The sequence below is a fragment of the Camelus bactrianus genome, chromosome 1, assembly GCF_048773025.1.
Source record: "Camelus bactrianus isolate YW-2024 breed Bactrian camel chromosome 1, ASM4877302v1, whole genome shotgun sequence".
Classification (NCBI taxonomy): Eukaryota; Metazoa; Chordata; class Mammalia; order Artiodactyla; family Camelidae; genus Camelus; species Camelus bactrianus.
The window spans coordinates 37,626,395-37,632,228 of NC_133539.1; the positions used below are offsets into that span (position 1 = coordinate 37,626,395).

Consider the following 5,834-nt stretch of genomic DNA (forward strand, 5'->3'; position numbering starts at 1 on the left):
TACTCCCCACACGTATTCAGGAGCCATTTAAAGCTTAGTATTTCCACAACAGTATTAATCATCTCCACCTAAATCTTCCGTCCTTGTATTTTTCTATTTCAGTGAATAGCACTAGAACACACTTAGAAGCCCACATCATAAACTGGCTCTAACCATCAATTCCATCTTTCTTTTAAACACCCATCCAATCTCCAATCTCTACTAATCGAGTTTCCTTTCAGTTTGGGTTCACTGGATAGTTGATAACTTCATGAGACTTGTCTAATGTGTGTTCTAATAATGTGGGAGATTTTCTTTATCTCAAGATGCAAAAATGACAGACGGGAAAAGGCACTAGTCTGCCTTAAGCCTGCTTCAAAGTTGTACATTGTTATTACAAAGATACTCACCTTTCTTTCACAGAAATAAACACTTCATACGGGGCACCAACTTCAGATTGCTCCACAAACTAGCTTGATAGATGACAGATACCTGAAGTGAGAGAAAATTTTATCTGATTAAATAAAAGGAATTAGTAAATTTTTCCCAAATGTGGGTTTGTTTTGTCTTCAGGCTTTCCAGTCTAATATTCTACTTAATGGTTATCTTGGCATTAAGAGTAAAGCTAACGTCTTCTATCATTTGATATGTAAGATGAAATCCAACTGTTATATACAGAGACAGATAATAGAAATACAAAAGGAAACCACTCAAAGATAATAAAGTATTTTTACATTTATACAATAGAATATATTTTATTTAGTCATAAAAAAGGACAAACTAGTATATATGCAACAGCATAAATCTCAAAAGCATTATGCTAAGTAAATTTTAAAAAGGCAAATGCAACACATATTCTGAGATCAGATGAGTTTGGGTGCATTCAGGGTGGTACAGCCAAAGACTACAATGCATACTCTGAATGATTCCATTTTAAAACATTTTAGAGAAAGCAAAACTAAAGAGGTAGAAATCAGAACAAAGATTGCAGTGGGGACAAGATGGGTGAGAATGCTCACTCCAAAGGGGCACGGTGGAACTTCTGAAGGTAAAAAAATGTTCTGTATTTGATTATTTTAATTATGTTTGTCAAAATCTATTGCATTATACATCTAGTAATGACAAATTTTGTTGTTTGCAAACGATACTTCAATAAACCCAAATTAAACAAACGAAAAAGACTAAAAAGTATTGCATATTCTCATTAGCGACATATTCTGTCAGCTAAGGAAGAAGTTTCTGAAATACTATTTAAATGAGTGTGTATGCATTTAAAATATAAACTACATTTTATAATTTATATATAAACAAAGGGATTTGGTTTTACATTTTCATGCAGATTATAGGTCTCATGTTCTTTTGATAATTATTTTTAAGCCTCTACAAAAGTAATTAACAAGACTTCCTGATTTCAACTCCTAAATATCTCTTACATACTACCATCTACTTATTTCCTTTTCATCACTGTGTCTACTCATTTTAACCACATCACCATCTCTCAACTAGTGTACTTCAAAAGTATACTGACAGCACTTTCTGTCACCAGTATTTCTCATCTTCATTCTGGTCTTCATATATGGAATCAAAGTTTGCTCTTCTAAAATGCAGATTTTAGCATGACATCCTCCGCTATGTTAAATATGTTAATGGAATCCCATTGCTTTTAGATGAATTCTGGATTCCCTAACAAGACCCTCATGATTTGAATTCTCTTTATCATTCTTCCTTTCTTGACCACAATATTTTAGTAAGACTGAATGTTTGTAGTTCCCTGTAATATGATTTACCTTCTCTCTGACATAGACTTAATAAAGTTGATCCTTTGATCTTTAAGATGATTCTATTCCATGCCCCAATTCCTTTCCCTCTTTGCCTAGCTAATTCTTACTTAGATTTTATATTTCATTCATGATGCCACCTCTTTCAGAAGACCTTTTCTGATGCCTCTCAAAAAGTGTTAGAAATATCTCTATATACATAGATAGCACCACTCAAGTTATTTCCATTCAGGCATGTATCACACCATATTAGGACTATACTGATGCCCTCACTGAAGTATAAACCCCATAAGGGTCCATGTGTGTACTTTTTAATACATGGACCATATTAAAGTCTCAAGAATTTTAAATGAATTAATGGATAATTAAGTATTTGGTATTGCTTTTAGGGTTTGTACATTTGAATTTCAGCAACTAAGAAAGTATTGTCTCCACAGATACACTTTAGAAAAAAGAAAATAACTCTATAAAATGATGCCATTGCTCAGGTGCAGAAACTTCCAGATATACAAACATCATGAATCAAAAGGAATTTGTGAAATGCACTCTTTGGTTTATTAAATTTTGGAACTTTCTCAAACATGATTAATTTAAAAAATGAAATGTTTCTGGTTCAACAGTCAATATTAAGATACATTCAGAAATTGTGCCGTCTCTGGGACATTTTTCCTGGCAAGAATGCAGTAGCTTTATCCATTTTAAACACCACAACAGTTATTGAAACAGAAAGATTCCCAAGAGAAGATATCTTGCTGTCAGCGGTGTTTAGCTCTTGTCCTAATCCTTGCTAAACCAGTTATTCTAATTAACATTTCAAACAAACATCCCAAAGGATAGGCTCAAAGTACAATCTACTTTTCTTCAAAGGGGAAACCCTCTGTTATCTCCCAAGAATAAACTCTTTATTTTCCTGGACATCCCTATAAAATACTTAACTGACTTTTTTTTTTTTTAAGAGTCAGAGACCTGAATCTGCAGCCTCATATATTATATATGCAGTGAGTTGTGTGTTTTAGAACAGCTGTATCTAAACTGATTAACAGATCCAATTAAATTTCACCAAGAAAATGGTTTCAAAAAATTAACTTTGGCTGAATGTTAAAATGCAATTAGTCTTTGTAATTACACATAACCTATCTAATAATTTTATACTTTCAAATTAAAGATTTTCAGTAATTTTTTTCAAAAATTGTTACCTTAATACCAATGCCAAATTAAGAACTGTGAAAACAGGTGCTGTCAAGGTTATAAAATCAGACTGTCAAACCATCTCTTTTATTTTTTACTTGCGTATCGGTAACTTAATAAATCAGTAAAATACATTTGATGAATGGTCAACTCCGATGAACAGTGCCAACTTTCTTCTCTGTAAGAATAGCCTCTATTATGAGACATTAGGAACACTGTAAAATACTTTTAAACATTCATTACCAGATACACAAAGATCAAAATTATGATATACAGAAATATTCAAATCATATAAATGAAAATGAAGTCATCACATATAAAATGTTAACATGTCCAGTTACTTATGGAAGAGGAGGGGTGAGAAGTGTGGTTTATCTTGCAACGGTGAAACTAAACAGAAATATCTATATAAGAGGAACTTCAATCTCACGAGAATGGAATGTTAGCAATTTCTTTTGAGGTTGCTTTCTGCTTTTATATTTATTTGTGATGATCTTGAGGGGAAGACCTTAATCCACCCCACCTACTAAGCATTATCACACACAGCAGTTTAAGTTTAAAGTGCATTTTTCCATGGGCCATGCAAAGGATGTATTTTTGCTCAAGGCCCCTGGCTGTAATTACTTTTTAAAAAATCTACTACATATGACTCTGTGATAACTATAGAGTTCCTTTCTATGCTTTGGCACAGTCAAGGTTATTTTGATTAAAAATTATAAAAGGTCTCTTCTACTAATACTTTGTGAAAAAAAGAAAATTCATTAACCATAGATCTTAAGATTCTCACCAGTCCAAAACTGTAGGAAATGAGAGAGAAAGAACAGAGAGATTGTCAGTAATGTGCTCAGATAACCCATTTAACATAGGGAAAATACATTACCTGAGAGTCTTCTATAAATCAAGACTTAATGAGTATAACTGGAGATATTCATTTGCCCACAGGCATAAAATAGATTTTATGACATCTAATCTTCACCATAAATAAAGTGAATCTATTAATACATTTAATGATATAACATGAAGTCTACCTTTGCCTAGTATTCAAACAGCTACTATGCCACTCAAAGGTAAACCTGGACCAAGATAAGTCATAATTAAACCCTTTATTATTCACACGATCACCAGATTCTTAGACTCATATCGATCTGCTAGTATTTACTATCTAAATCTGTGGTTCTGAACTTCAACATGTATTAGAATAATCTGAGTGCCTGTTAAAACACAGGCTCCTAGAACCTAACCAGAGTTTCTGGCTCAGTTCTGATTCAGTTTCTAATTTATTCTGAACCATCTAGATTGGTGGAGTCTGAAAATCTAATTTCCTAGCAAGTCTCCAGGTTCTGATTTGAGACCCACTGATTTAAACCAAATGATCTAAACCATCAGTCTACATATTTTGATTTATCACCAAGTAACCTTCATATTCCATGTAGCTCACTCAGGACAAAAAAAATATATATATATATATATATTTATATATATATGTGTGTGTGTGTGTGTGTGCGTGCGTGCGTGTGTGTGTGTGTGTATAAGATAATAAGAAAATCAGGCTTCCTTCACTTTTATAGTTCAATTTTAAACATCAATTAGTATTCTGGCTTTATATATCAACTTTTGAAAGTTCTATTAGCTTGAGACATCTGCAAGATTATTTAAATGTGGGATCTAAACAGATCATTTTTTTAGACTGCATGACTGCCTACTCAAAAAGATACGAGATCTTTTTGCCAGCTTTCCCAAGTGGGAGCTCAAACATTAAATCTCCAATAGAACAACTACAGTATTTTCCAAGCAGGGTTTCTCTTCAAAGATTGATAATAGTAAAATGAAATCATTCTAATAAACCTGAGATATTATTAAAACTAATCTCATTTCATATTTTAGGGTCATGGCTATTTTAACAGTGTAACAACTCTCATAACATATTTGTCAGCATCCTTTCCTTCACCCAGAAAAAAAAAGGCAATAACTCCACGTAAAATTCAGGGAAAGTACAATCTAAGTAAATTATTTTTCTGATATATTTAAAGGCTGAAATACAGTTGCTAAGTTGATGGAATTATTTTATAAATTTTTACATCAATCTGCTTTTTAATCATTTATACCATGAAGACTTTACCTAGATTTTGTAAGCCTGCTGCAAAATGTCACAAACATGAAGGCACCAAGAATGTTAAAATGGACATGGAGTTAAAGAAACATTTGAAACTTAAGATTTGAATGCCTAACATAGTATTATGAGTTTTTGCTATTTAGAAAGAAATACCATCTTAAAAATACACATATACATCTCAGCTCAAAGAAATAAATTACATGTGACAGTGACTTGCACACACACACACACACGGCTTACGTTTTAAATCAAAGGCAACATTATGTTTTATAAAAAATTCCTCCTCTTAGGCCTTTAAAGATAAGGAAATGATTCTTATGGAATATCACTATATATATTATTTTGGGGGGGGACATAATTAGGTTTCTATGTATGTATGCATGCATATATGTATGTATTTATATTAATGGAAATACTGGGGATTGAACCCAGGATCTTGTGCATGTTAAGCACACACTCTACCACTGAGCTATACCCTCCTCCTATATATTTTTATATATACATAGTTATACCAAAACAGTCACAAAGAATTTCTGTTTATATTAATAAATCATACATTCTTTCAAACAAAAGACTCAGAATATATTAACAAGCTGGACAGAAATTATTTTAGTTAGCTAGATACAATTCTCATGTAATACATATTTTATATACTATGAAGATATTTCAATCAAATTAGGAGACTATTGTTTGCCCTCACCCTCAGTCCTCTCCCAAAATCAAAGGCAGTGATGTCATTCCCAACAAAAGTCAAAATTCCTAAGGTCTCTAGGTTT

The 5,834-nt window shown here is 32.3% G+C and overlaps 1 non-coding gene across 1 annotated transcript; it reads right to left on the minus strand.

Annotated features, from left to right (window-relative positions):
* Window positions 1-5,465: 5,465 nt before the first annotated feature.
* Window positions 5,466-5,538, minus strand: TRNAV-AAC (transfer RNA valine (anticodon AAC)). The gene has a single exon. It is a non-coding gene; the product is annotated as a tRNA-Val (tRNA).
* Between the last annotated feature and the right edge of the window lie 296 nt (window positions 5,539-5,834).